Here is a 14646-nt window from a genome sequence, read left to right as displayed (position 1 = left end):
GCTGTCTGAAAGGGCTGGAGCAGTGTAAAAAGACCCTGAATCTGGCCACAGGAGGATTCTCCTGGTGCAGGCACTGCAGAATATTGTCACAAAGCTGCCTTCTGAGGCTCCCTTTACAAGCTTGGGGCTGCAGAGATTCCTGAAAGTGCTGCTCCCCCTAAGGGAGATCTACGCTGCTGCAATTGATGCAGATGGGGTTGATTTAGCTGGTCTAGTGAAGACCCACAAAATCAATGTCAGAGCACTTTCCGGTCGACCCCGGTACTCCACCTCTCCAAGAAGAGTAAAGGAAGTCAATTGGAGAGCGGCTCCCATCAACACAGCACAGTGAAGACACCGGGATAAGTCAACCTAAGCTACGTCAACTGCAGCTACTTCAGAAGTGTAACTTAGGTCGACTTACCCTGGTAGTGAAGATAAGTCCTGCGGTATCCACAGGAAGGCTGTCATAATTTAGGCAGGCTTCCAGTTATGCGAAGAGCCCAAGAGTGTCCAGGATCAGGAAGATGCAAAGGTGGCTTAAAGCCTCCTAAGCAACCCTTTTGCCCTGGGCTGCGGGTTCTATACTATGCTTCTGAGAGGCACAGCACAGAATCTTAAGCATTATGTATGTGCCATACACTACTGACGTACCTTCCTATGCCAACATTATTTGTGGGTTTTTTTAGTACAACATTTCCTCTGAATCTGATATCTAACTCTTAAAATCATTTTATAGGTTGAATTAATTTGTGGCAATATTTCACATTTAGGACCCAAATGTGTGGTCCTCATTCAAGTGAAATTTCCATTTAAACCAATGTGGGTTTTGCCTGAGTAAGGCCTACTGGGATGGTCCTTTTTAAATGTTTTTCACCTTGTTTGGTCTCTGCAGTATCTGTAAGAGAGCTGGATGAATAATTGATTTTTCTGGTCAGACAGCCCACCAAAAAATCAGTAAAAATATTAGGTTCAGTTCTGAAAATATTCAGAATTTGTCAGCAAATTGGAAAATTCCATCTCTGGTTTCATTTCATTCATTTTGAAAGGGCCAGCTTCAGAAACTGCATATTTTATAACTTTTTAGCCCAGTGGTTAGGACTCTTGCCTGTAATGATGGGAGTTTAAATCTTCACTGTAGGGCAGGAACTTGAATTCAGATCTCCCAGATGCGCATCCTGGCCACCAGTTTATAAACTCTTTTGGGGTGGGTTGCTCTCAATCTCTTGAAGATTTTCCACTTTAAGTACTCATTGGAGCAGGGATGTGAACTCAGGTCTCCTTCCTGCCAGGTGAATGCTCTAGCCACCATGCTATAGGCTATTCCAGTGGCTCTCAACCTTTCCAGACTACTGTACCCCTTTCAAGAGTCTGATTTGTCTTGTATACCCCAAAGTTTCACCTCACTTAAAAACTACTTGCTTACAAAATCAGACATAAAAATACAAAAAGTGTCACAGACACTGAAAAATTGCTTACTTCCTCATTTTTACCATACAATTATAAAATCAACTGGAATATAAATATTGTACTTACATTTCAGTATAGAGTAGTATAAGCAAGTCATTTTCTGTATGAAATTTTAGTTTGTACTGACTTCGCTAGTGCTTTTTATGTACAATGTCGTAGAACTAGGCAAATACCTAGATGAATTGATGTACCCCCTGGAAGATCTCTGAATACCCCCGGGGGTACACGTACCCCTGATTGAGAACCACTGGGCTATTCTGCTCTCAGTCTCTTCTGTTGAAGCTGTTCTACTTTGGTCCAATGAATATTTAAGTATTTATACAAAGAGTGGGAGAGAGAATGACTCTATACACTGAATCGGGCACAGACAAGATTTGAATCCACATCTCATACCTCTCAGGTGAGAGCCTAAATCAGCAGACTATAGAGCTTGATGGTTAGTTTCTCTCCCCCTCCTCACCCAAAAGAGGTGAGTACCCTAAATTCAAGTCCTTGCTCCAATGAAGATTTAAGTAGTTATACAAAATGGAACTACTTCAATAGAAGAGATTGAGAGCGGGCCACTCCAGAATCCCATATAGTCTGATGGATAGAATGCTCACCTGGGAGGAGAGGGAATATGAGATCAAGTCCCTGCAGCAGAATGTGGATTCAAACCTGGGTCTCCCACATCCCAGGCATGGCTAAAAGTTACAAAATATCCATAACACAGTTTTCTAAATGCACCACTATATTCATACCTGACACACCATTGTAATAATCTTTGTACAAATGGCTTGTAAGGTATCATTTGAAAACTAATAGTTTGCTGATCAATAATAACATGCTGAGATGTATGTAGCGACATTATATGTAAAGTAATAACATAAGCTGAAATCATGACTGGGCTGTGTTTAACAGACAAGTTAACAAACAAGTCCTTGTTTGGCAAGGAAGTGGGACAGGAAAAAGCAGATCTGCATCTTAGCAAACAGCATGAAACCTTTCACCACCTGATGTCTTGTCTCCATCCTCACAGCAGGAATTAATTTTATCTAGGGGTAAATTTCAGGAAGATGCATTTCAAAGTAAGAGGCAAAAACACCTCAAGGTATTTCTCCCTATCCATCACGCACGCCTGAGGACTTTGAGAGCCAATCCTGACCTGAGAATTTGGTAGCCAACGTTACTAGGATCATATGATAAGGGACTTCACCTTGAACCAAGTCTAGTTTAAGTTTTAGTTCTACGAAATATATTCTCTTTATTTATCTTGTAACCATTTATTTTAATGCCTATACTTGTACTCACTTAAAACCAATCTCCATATAGTTAAATAAATTTGTTTTATTCTTTTATCAAAACTAATTCAGTGTGGATAACTCCATTTAGGGTAGAAAACTATTGCACATTGATCCCCTTAGAGTGGCAATGGACATAATACATCTGGACTGTCCAGCAGAGGGCTGGACAATCCAGAACACACGTTTTGGGGGAAAATTTGGGACTGGGAGTGTGTTGGGGTCACCCTGTAAATGGTAATTTAGACTGGTGGAAGCCAAAGTATGACTGATGTCAGAGTAGCAGCCATGTTAGTCTGTATTCGCAAAAAAGAAAAGGAGTACTTGTGGCACCTTAGAGACTTTGTGTGTGGCTGATAGGCCTCAGCTTTCCACAGACACTCAGGGTGTTACCTGCTTGCTGTTAGTGAGTTGCCATGTGGGAGCTACAACAGCAAATCATTGTGAGGCACCCAAGTTTGCAAAGCTTGGGGGTGACAGGGCCACACTTATCTGGATTGTACCCCAGAATGTCATACCCTGGAAATCTTTTTCCTAGCTGAAACAAGTCTGGTTACATTCATTAAGAGTTTCAGGGCCACCAAACTACACTTTCTAGCAAACGAATTATTTTTCTGAAAAATTTCACTGAGCTCTAGTGAGAACTGTATTTTGGATGCTGTCAGTGCCTTTGTTTAAGAAACTAACAAGAAAAAATCTGAAACTGATTGGTTATTGAGCACAAATATTTGTAAAACAATTTTTATTTAAATCAGTTGAAGTACTTCCTTTTTTTAAAGGAAAAAAATCTTCTGTGGGATACTGATTATTCTAGCTTCCATCACATCTTGGGCCAGCTTGTGCTCTCAGATCTGCTCATGCAGCTTTCAAGCCAGAATTTCTCCCATAGCACACTTCTTAATTCATTTTTATTATGGAAAATTGGTTTGATGGAACCAGAAGCAGAGAAGAATAACTTTGTGAGAGTATAAGGTATTTTAGCACCCAGTCCTGCAAACATACATGCATGTAAATAACTATGCATGTGAGCAGTCCCATTGCGTTTGATGGAACTACTCACGTGCACAAAATTAGTCATATACTTAAATCTTTGCAGGATCCAGCACTTAATCTGTAATTTAAATAAAAATGTTGGATTACATGGTAATATTTAGTATAGGAAAACGTTTTATTTTATGCGATGGGTACCCGCATGGCCCCACAGTATGCCAACATTTTTATGGCTGACTTAGAACAACGCTTCCTCAGCTCTCGTCCCCTAATGCCCCTACTCTACTTGCGCTACATTGATGACATCTTCATCATCTGGACCCATGGAAAAGAAGCTCTTGAGGAATTCCACCATGATTTCAACAATTTCCATCCCACCATCAACCTCAGCCTGGACCAGTCCACACAAGAGATCCACTTCCTGGACACTATGGTGCTAATAAGCGATGGTCACATAAACACCACCCTATATCGGAAACCTACTGACCGCTATTCCTACCTACATGCCTCTAGCTTTCATCCAGATCATACCACTCGATCCATTGTCTACAGCCAAGCGCTACGATATAACCGCATTTGCTCCAACCCCTCAGACAGAGACAAACACCTACAAGATCTCTATCATGCATTCCTACAACTACAATACCCACCTGCTGAAGTGAAGAAACAGATTGACAGAGCCAGAAGAGTACCCAGAAGTCACCTACTACAGGACAGGCCCAACAAAGAAAACAACAGAACGCCACTAGCCATCACCTTCAGCCCCCAACTAAAACCTCTCCAACGCATCATCAAGGATCTACAACCTATCCTGAAGGACGCGCCATCACTCTCTCAGATCTTGGGAGACAGACCAGTCCTTGCTTACAGACAGCCCCCCAATCTGAAGCAAATACTCACCAGCAACCACACACCACACAACAGAACCACTAACCCAGGAACCTATCCTTGCAACAAAGCCCGTTGCCAACTCTGTCCACATATCTATTCAGGGGATACCATCATAGGGCCTAATCACATCAGCCACACTATCAGAGGCTCGTTCACCTGCGCATCTACCAATGTGATATATGCCATCATGTGCCAGCAATGCCCCTCTGCCATGTACATTGGCCAAACTGGACAGTCTCTACGTAAAAGAATGAATGGACACAAATCAGACGTCAAGAATTATAACATTCAAAAACCAGTTGGAGAACACTTCAATCTCTCTGGTCACTTGATTACAGACCTAAGAGTGGCTATCCTTCAACAAAAAAGCTTCAAAAACAGACTCCAACGAGAGACTGCTGAATTGGAATTAATTTGCAAACTGGATACAATTAACTTAGGCTTGAATAGAGACTGGGAATGGATGAGTCATTACACAAAGTAAAACTATTTCCCCATGGTATTTCTCCCTCCCACCCCACCCCCCACTGTTCCTCTGATATTCTTGTTAACTGCTGGAATTAGCCTACCTTGCTTGTCACCATGAAAGGTTTTCCTCCTTTCCCCCCCCCTGCTGCTGGTGATGGCTTATCTTAAGTGATCACTCTCCTTACAGTGTGTATGATAAACCCATTGTTTCATGTTCTCTATGTGTGTGTGTGTGTATATAAATCTCCCCTCTGTATTTTCCACCAAATGCATCCGATGAAGTGAGCTGTAGCTCACGAAAGCTTATGCTCAAATAAATTTGTTAGTCTCTAAGGTGCCACAAGTACTCCTTTTCTTTTTGCGAATACAGACTAACATGGCTGCTACTCTGAAACCTGTTTTAGTTTATGGTTTTCTTATCTGTTTTAAAGCATGGTTCCAACTGAGGAAAAAAAAATTGCAGTTAAGATGGTGTGCCTATTGATAAATATAGAATCCTGGATAAAATTGCATAAGGATTTGTAGCGATGTGTGGAATTGCCTGTAGGAATCTGCTACTAAAATAAAACTAGGAAGAAAATGTAGAAGCTAATCTGAGCAAGCACAAGAATCTTCTAGCATATTAGCCCACTGTCATAAAAAAAGAAAAAATTATCACTCATTGCTTTTGGGACTCTTTTATCAAAAATTATGAAACTATTTTTGTGTGCCATAACTGTTGAAATGCAATTTGCATTAATTTAAAATTAAATGTTTTATCTGTCTTGTTAAAAGAAATAATTCAAATTTTTTCTTGTAATAGAAACACTTCAACTGAAAATATAATCATGATAAAAGAGGCACCTTTTTATCAGAATGGTCTAGACATCTCAAAATACAATTATAATGACATTTAAAATATGCTTTAAACTTAATGTAGAAATGTAAAATTAATAATATTTAAATAGGCTTCTGAAGCTTAGTTTGAATATTTTTAATCTATATCAAGCACACTACTGGAGAGAGCTTTTAGGTAGGCCTCAGATGTGCCCCCAAATTGGGTTTGATTTGTACAGAAATCTGATCACTTGGCCAGATCAGTGGTACTAGGTCTCATTAGTAAAACAAGACAAGGTGAAGCTACTTACAATCACCATAATTATCATGGGATGGTGCCCTTTTAAAGTAAGCTTCATTCTATCGCCTTGTCCCTTCTCGAGAAATGTCTTCTGTTCATCTCATTCCCAGAATTTGTTCCTTTCTGGTATATGAAATATAGTATCTTTTATTTAATGGACACTGAAGTGCAATGCATGGAATCAGATGGTTTCTCCTTTCACAGAATTTGATTTGTAGTATATCTGGTTTTAGCAGAACTGGCATGAGGTATGTGAATCCTTGTGGAATGCCAAAATTGGGGCCTTCACATCATTCACAAGGTAATGCATTTAAATCTTCTTTCTACCAAAGAATTTGAGAGACTTGGAAAGTACAGTGGGCCCATGTTGCCAAACATCTTTATAGCAATTCACAATGCTGAAGGCTCTTAGTTGACATACAGTATGTTGCAGAAGCTAGTCATTTCTTGTCCGTATGTGGTATTACCCTTCTGGAGTACATTAACTGCTACGTCTATTGCTCATTGCAGAATTTAATATAATATATATAGTGCAAAACATATCATCTTAGATCATGACAAGGCAATTAATATCCTAGACACACACAAATAAGTACTTCTATTTTCTTAACAAATCGTTTTGGAAAAACATGTCATAGTAATCTGAAAGTGTACATGGTTTATAAGTGTCCAAGTTTAAAAAAAAATATCCCCAGTTTAGAGAGTCCTATCTGTGTGGTGGCAGAAGACAAAAAGCATATTGTTTGTACATGTCAACAAAGTCAGTGATTAATTTCAGGTAATCAGTAACATTAAATCAATTAATATTTTGCTTTATAAGGAAGGAATTGAAGGATTACAATATACACGGGACATACATTAGCTAGTTATGTATAGTCTATGACTATATCTGATGCAAACTTTAATGAAAGCCATGCACGTGCCTTGTAATTAATTCTGCTTACTGTCTGAATATATTTCTTATTGAATTTCTTTCCTGTACATTTAAGGGTCAATTAATGGACATATTTCAGTTTAAATGTACAGAACAAAAAAATGAAAAGCAGTTAAACTTCTTGACACCGCTATGGCGTATTACTCTGCAGTGGATTAGTTTCAATTAATAGCACACAACATCTAGGACAACACTATGATCCTTAATGTGTAAAGTAGCTCCTCTAGCTTTTTTTTCTTTGATGGTATCAATAAATATAAATGTACACTTTAATTAAAAAAAAAAGACTAAGAAGAGCTGAATAGGCAAACTCATTCTAGTAGAGCTCTGTTTAAAGACAATTCAGTCTTTCTAAAAGTGTTCCTTTTGTGCAGTCCAACCAAAAAGAGTAACCCTAGCTACCTCTTGTTTAATTCAGAGTGTTTTGGAAATACTGTATGTATCAAATATCCCCCTAAGCAGTCTAAATCAATAACTTGGATATTAAATATATCACAAACATCATACTCTGCATTAGTGACATACAGACATTGTCATGCTGTGTGCCCATAATAGAACATAGTATAGTAGCTATGGAATCCGTAGGACCATGATGTAGTAATTAATTATAGACTTGGATATTACTTATGGATGTGCATTTGTTTCACAACTTCAAATACATAGTATCCATTTCAGCTTATTGAGTGAATAGATATTTATAGCCTGAAGTTTTTGCTTTGAAAATATTTACATTTTACTCCCCTTTCTGTGTATTTAGAGTTTTTTTTTTTTATACAGTTGTTTTCACTGATATTAAAACAGCATGATGTCAAATCTAATAATAAGGGTTGGAGTTAAAATGTAACTCTTTATTAGTGTGATCTGTCACCTTCTGCTCACAACTTTCACTGTTGCTGTGTGACCTGGGTATTAAAACAAAAATTCGGCTAAGCATTCTCTGTAGACAGACTGATCCATGTGGACAAACTGGTGAACTGAGGACTAATTCACAGATGTGGAGCTTTATTTTTAATGGTTTTTTTTAGTTTTTTCCAAACTAATTCTTTTCATTCCAACAAACATTTTAGAATGTGCTTTTTGGCTCCACATTTTAATGGACAGACAGATGAGCTAATTACCAGACAGAATTCTTCCCCTGTCAGACTTACAGAAGAGAGATTTCTCTGACATCTAGGCAAACTGTTTTCCACCACCTGTTTCTAGGACATGAGATGGGAATGGGAAAACTCATGCAACTACAATATTCACTCTGGCAGGAAACCCAAAGACTCACTGAGGAAGTGCTAGGCCAGTGGTGTGCGGGCCACAGGTTTTCCACCACTGTGCTAGGCCATTCCTCAAGAGAACAAACCAGGAAAGAAATTTTCCCAAAGGAAGCAGCGTGGCAAAAGATATGCAAAAGTTGCCCCCTGACTTCTTATGTAGTCTAGGATTAATATTACCCTTTGTTAGTTCCACCAACCACAATGAATCAATTCTGCTCTAAAAGATATCAAAGTCTGAAGCAGGAAACTGTCATTGTTTTTCATCCTTCGTTAAGTTTTCCAGTTTAATTCTTAAACGTTAACCAATTGGATCCCAATTTCATTCCACTCTGATCTTTCTGCCTTTTAGTTATTCATTGTGTTCCTCTTCTTCCTTGTCACTTTAGACTAATACACCCAAGGAAGACGTGAAAGGGACTAGTTTTGTAGAGATCAGGCACAGCAGAAGATTAACATGGCTATGATGTAGCTGTCTTGGGACATAGAATGGATTTTCATCTTGAACAGTGCCTTTGACTCTTGCCAAAGGAAGAAGACTTGAATGTGGGAGGATTTATGTTTCTTATATCCCTCAATTCCATCTTCCAATCTCATTCATGGTTGGCCTTGTGCTGTACTTCCTTTTACCTCAGATCTCTAAACGTTGTGCAAAACTTTTCTGTCTTCGGCACATTGGACATCATCTCACAATTGTAGTCATCTCATTCTCAAGTGAAGCAAGACTGCAGCTTGCTGGAATTGTCTAAACTTAGTGTCTGCACTTTGGAACAAAATCTGACCAATGGATTTTAAGACTACAATGTAACACACCGAAAACTGTTTCATTTCCTCTCAGCTGTTTTTGACGGCCATGTTTCTGCTCCATATAAGAGTGGTTATCACTACTATATTGAACACTCATATCTTAGTTGTCACACAAATCTGCTGCCCAAACAGAGACCTTTGAAGACACTGAAATGCCACTGATGCAAGACCTATCTGATGTATGACTTCTTTGGATGTAGAACCTCCTGCTTTCAGTCTAATACCCAGATAGATGAAACTATTGCCCATTCAGTGTCATTGCCATCTAAATGTAGCATTGGCAGGTCATTAGTTTCCATTCAGATTATGGGAGAGTGGAAAAAGAGGTGCAGTGCAGAATGGATGCGTTGGAAGGTTAGAGTTGAGTCAATGAAGAGAGAAGGAAAAGCAATAGAGGAGGAGAAGTGTCTTGAACGAGAATGGAGAACAGCAGTTACACAGATATGCTGTCTAATGAAAACTAACTTGGAAATAGTATCAAAAATGTTGAAAAGTGAACACTTGTATTAATTCCAAAATTCAAAGGTCTCTTTTACAGTCCAGACTATTCGGCTATACACTTTATTTTTCTAAAACTTTTAAAGAATTATAAACGCAGACACTTACTCTTTAAAGCCATAATTGAGATGGGGATTGGTGGACAGCTGGAGCATATCTGTTGTAACAGTTCTCTTCAGTTTTGCTTTTGGGACTACCATATAACGATCCATATTTTTCATCTGCTCTGAACTTTTGGGTCAGAGAGCAGAATCAAGATAAGTGGGGATGGTGGTTCTTATTGTTGCATATCACAGTCACTGCAGAGCTCCAACTTGGTTGCTGGGACCCTTGACAGTGTCTTGCTCAGTAGCACAGATCCTGAAAAATAAAATGCTTTTCCATACCCATGTACAGTAAATAAGGCATTGAACAGTAGTGTCAGGAAGGAATCATATATAGCTGTTTATATAACACCTTGCACACTTTTGGTGCCAAATAACATGCACTAAACTTCTCAATATTAGCTGATGAGATGTTTGAAGGTAACTGATTCCAAGTAGCAGGTCCAGTAAGGCATACAATGTTTGTTTGTTTTTTTTTGGCAAAGACCAGGAAATAATAAGAACAGGCATTGTGAACTCCAAGAAAATGAGCCAGTATCCAAGATGTTAGCTTATGCATTTTAAAATGTTCAGGCTGGAACTTCCAATAGCGGTTGAAATGCCATTAGGAAAGTTAATCTAAGGTAAAAGCTTTAACTTTCATGGTGTGGTTGGGTGAAGAGAGCAAGAAGAATTGTTTCCAAACAATGTAAGGTGGTTATACAGTTGAGAAGAATTGCGGGAAGAGCAGTTCTGCTTTCAGGGCTGTCACGCTATCCTGGTAGAGCTCCCCCAGCTGGACATTCACTAGGCTGCTGTGTTTATTTCCCAACAGGCTAGATCCATGTATTCTTAAGCTTCCCTGGGTCTGAGTAGGCTTTAGCATTGACTGTCTTTGGCCTCTCTGGCACATTTCTTGGGCACAGATGCTTTGCTTTTTACCCCTTCACAGAAATGGGACCCCCACGGCACAGCTGTGCTGGGTCCCCAGGACCTGTTCTGACTCTCCAGACTCCACAGTCACTTAAGTACACCCTGTCCCTGAGCTCTAACCTTGTGAGCACTCTAGGTTTACAGTTCATCTCTTCCGGGACATGTAATAGTGAAAGCAAACACAATATACGCTTCATAAGGTTCCCAAAAATCAAATGCAGTTCACTTTAGCTAGCAAAAGAAATATACAGCTCTAGATAAAATAAATGCCTCTGCCAGTGCCTGCATTTCCGTGCCTCTGTTTCCTCACTATTCTGGAGCATTCTCTGGGCTTAGATCAGACTCTAAGGAGTCCAGGACACCTCCTCTTGAACATCACTTCTCTGTACCATCAAGTCTTTCTTCTGCAGCCAGTTTCCTTTGACCTTGGCTGTTACCACAGTCAGAAATGGACCCCTCTGCTATGAAAGCATTCCTCTTTGTTCCTCTTGTGAGTCTTTTCTCACAGTTCCTCTGTGTTTGTAAATCCTAGTAATGATTCCAGGTATCTCCATTCTGCTTCTGGACTCCAGTGTCCTGCAGAGAAGTTGGAGAAAACTGATTTCAGTAGGCCTCAACCATCCTATTGTCCTGAGGTGCTCTCAGTTGAACGGGAGCCATCCAAATTAACAAACCTCTATTGTCCATGATCTGGGAGATGAGTGTGACAGCAGATGATGGATTCCACATACACAGAAGCATTTAATAATACAGCAATTGTAGAAGATCAACCAGAATTAATAATTCTGCATTCCAGAATTGTGCATAGATGGAGTCTCTAAATTATCAGAAGGGCCAAAAGTCCATTTTTATCCTTTGACTTTCTACTGTAGTCACTTGGGTCTTGCCTACACAAGTAAATTTTGTGCACGTTTTCAACACGGATCACATCAACACTGATCGCAGCTATACCAGTTTTAAAAAAGGTGTAAGTACTAATATAGATTAGAAAAAACATGATGATTCAGACGAGCATGAATTCAAATCTGGTAGAAATATGTTCTGAAAATACCTTTTTGTGAATACACATTAATTTAATTTTTAAAATAGTGTAGCTGCAACCGCAGCGCAAAATGTGTCCAACATTTTCTAGTGTAGACCAGGCCTTGGAATTAGAGAGAAGTCTTCCATACTTGGATGGATTTCTACAGAAATCATTCTGATAGGCCTGGGATGTTGATGTGCTGATCAAAATCAAATGAATAATGGAAATAGAACCACTTAAGTAATGCACAAATTTAATTTGTGCACACTTGGGTTAACTGTACAATGTGCAGGTACTATCCTTATGCCTTGATTTGAATTCACTTGAAATAGCAACTTTCCTAAAATCCCACAATCCAATTATTTGGCTGTGCAAGCTGCTTTTTTTCTATTTAAAAGATTTAATTAAATCTGACAACTTTTATTTAAATCAGGTGTTCAGTAGCCAGTGTTTCCCAAGCTCCTCAGCAAAACTTTAAAATGACTGTTCAAGCATACAGTTTTGTAGAAACAACTGACAAATAGTCTGTGGGGTGTCAAATGTCTGGCTTTTGTTTCACAACTTCGTGGTTATCATTCTGCACATCTGTCACTATTTTTTTCCCCCTTTCCAACTGGAATACCTGTGCCTTTTTTCACGGGGGTCTCTTAATTGAGCAGTCATGCAAATAAAAATCTAATACTTTTCCTCTTGCCACCTTTTAATCCAAAAACTTGCTCGAAAGGGGTACTAAAGAAAGGAAAAAAACCCTTTTTTTAAAAAATGGAGTGTTTATTTCTGGCAGTCATGATTTGACTTGGAGAATAAAAATGGCAAAAAATTAAACTCTTCTGTTTATCTTTCAGAAAACCTTATTTTAAAATGCTGTACATTCTCAGTTCATTTGAACTATTGTGAACAATAAACAATGTATACAATTACTTTTGCTAAAATTGTTTTTTCTACTTTTTTTTCCTTTTTTTCTGGATATGCCTGTTGTATGGAATGTTCCTACTTAGAACTCCCAGAAGAATATTGTAGGAAATTGCTAACATACTTTTTTTCCTAGCTGCTATTAAATTTGGAAAACTGACAGTGTTTTAATGCCAAATAAGTGTTTGTATTATTTTTCTTCTTTAATCTAGAGATTCTTCTTCTTCCTTTTTTGGCCCCAACAGTTCAAAAATTGAGAATGTAAAAGGATTTCTGTGCACCAAAAGTGATGCATAAATTATACTTAGGCCAGGACTACGCTAAAAATTTAAGTTGACTCAGCTATGTTGCTAAGGGGTGTGAAAATCCATACTCCTGAGCAGCGTAGTTAAGTCAACCAACCCCCGGTGTAGACCATGCTAGGTCAATGGAGAAGAATTCTTCCATTGGCCTAGTTACTGCCTCTCAGGGAGGTGGATTAACTACAGCAATGGGAAGACCCCTCCCGTCACTGTAGTGTGTCTACACTGAAGCATTACAGTGGTGCAGCATTTCTAGTGAAGAATATAGCCTTGCATACAGTCATGAAGCTATGGAAATATGTCTTGTTGGTGTTGAGGAGTGGAGTGAAGGTTGATATGAACACGTCTGTGAAAAATTGCTCTATTTTCACCATGCCATCTGTTTACTGTTTATGTATTCTATCATTGCACCTTATACCTACAGGAGAGATCCCTAAACATGTTGCTCAATAAAATGTTTTTCATAGTTGACCAGATTTATTGGACACACATACATATATAAGTGGCATGTAAAATGTTCTAACGGGCAGTTTTGCATAAAATACGAAGAACACAGCTGTGCATTGTAAGATATAAGTCAAGTAGCCAGATATCTTGATGCAACACTCTTCGAATAACACTTTTTTATTTCATCACTGAGAATTTTCACTTCACATCATATATTCATTCTCTACAACCATGCTATAGACATGTATGTACATAAATTTATTTTGATCAAATGTCTCATAAAATATCAGTACAAAGACTTCATAAAAATCTGGTTAGAAGTATTATGCTGCTACTCATTGAAATTAGGGTGCCAGATGTCTGGTTTTCAACCAGAAAGTCCAGTCGAAAACGGGACCTGATGGTATCTGATCAAATCTACTTACTAGACACCCAAAGTCCAATTACTGCAGGTGGAGAAGCGCCGAGTCATCACCTGCACCAGCCCCTACTCGACCAGGGCCACCTCCTACTTGCATCTGGCGGCTGCAGCTCCCAGCCCCAGCTCTGCAGACGAGTCACTCCCTACACAGGGAGAGGGGAAGGGGGGAAAAGCAGCATGTGATGGAGGGAGGGGGAAGGAGGAGTGAATGGGGGGTGGGACCTCAGTGGGAAGGAGCAGGGCAGGGCAGGAGAATGGCCTTTGGAGAAGAGGCGGGGTAGGGATGAGGCTTGGGGGGAATGGGTAGGGGCGGGTCTTCAGGGAGAAGGGTAGGTTCCAGCACTCCTGCTGGAGCATCTGGTTTTTAAATATTACAAAGTTGGCAACCATAATTGAAGTGCATGTCACACCGAGCATGGTCCCCATTGTCTTCCTGTCTCATCATCAGGCTTTGTCTGTGCTGTGATATGTCCGCCTTAGGGCTGGTGATTTCATATGTCACATCTGTTTAGAGATGATGGATGCCTCTTTCATTTAATTTAAAATTGCTATGAAATTTAAGACTTGTCCATAGAACTCATTTCAGTATAATCTGCCTTGCTCCATTAGTGAACTCTGAATAGATTAATGAAACGAGTCACTGAAATAAATTATGGTATGTTCAACTAGAAGTGGATTTGGAGGACTTCTGATATCTGCCTCTTTTGGAGTGTTTCCTTATACAGATGGCATGTAAATCTCTGAAACACATTTTTGCAAAAGGCAGAATACACGCTGATTTATTTTGAGGAGACAGCAGATTTGGCCAGCGTCAGGTGCCTTTTTATA

General features: G+C 39.3%; 1 protein-coding gene across 2 annotated transcripts in view; it reads left to right on the top strand.

Moving 5' to 3' along the window:
- The window catches only part of MICU2 (mitochondrial calcium uptake 2), a 270237-nt gene that overhangs the window by 7535 nt on the left and 248056 nt on the right, over positions 1-14646 (top strand). The gene's annotated exons all lie outside the window — the stretch shown is intronic.

The sequence above is a fragment of the Dermochelys coriacea genome, chromosome 1, assembly GCF_009764565.3.
Source record: "Dermochelys coriacea isolate rDerCor1 chromosome 1, rDerCor1.pri.v4, whole genome shotgun sequence".
NCBI classification, from domain to species: domain Eukaryota; kingdom Metazoa; phylum Chordata; order Testudines; family Dermochelyidae; genus Dermochelys; species Dermochelys coriacea.
The sequence above is the reverse complement of the archived record's forward strand: the minus strand, read 5'-3'. Positions and strand labels throughout refer to the sequence as shown.